Source organism: Penaeus monodon, chromosome 33 (genome assembly GCF_015228065.2).
Source record: "Penaeus monodon isolate SGIC_2016 chromosome 33, NSTDA_Pmon_1, whole genome shotgun sequence".
Classification (NCBI taxonomy): domain Eukaryota; kingdom Metazoa; phylum Arthropoda; class Malacostraca; order Decapoda; family Penaeidae; genus Penaeus; species Penaeus monodon.
In genome coordinates, this window is record NC_051418.1 from 35,106,675 (window position 1) to 35,106,975 (window position 301).

Genomic DNA, 301 nt, shown 5'->3' on the forward strand with positions numbered 1-301 from the left:
CTCTCTCGCTCCCCTCTCTCATATACATAAAAAAGGAAAACTAAAGAAATAGAAAAAGATAAAAAAAAAAATAAAATTAAAAAAAAAATAAACACAGAAAGAAAGAAAGAAAGGAAAAATGAAACACGAAGAAAAAAATCCAAATAGCAGACTGCGTTAGCTAATACCTCTAAGAATTATAACGAAGAGGAAGAACAGCCTGGAGAAGTGGCAGTAGGCGAGAAAATTACAGATATTTGAGACCGAGGAAAGGCAATGGGCAGTTATCTAGAGGACTTTAACATCCGGGTTTTTTCAACTG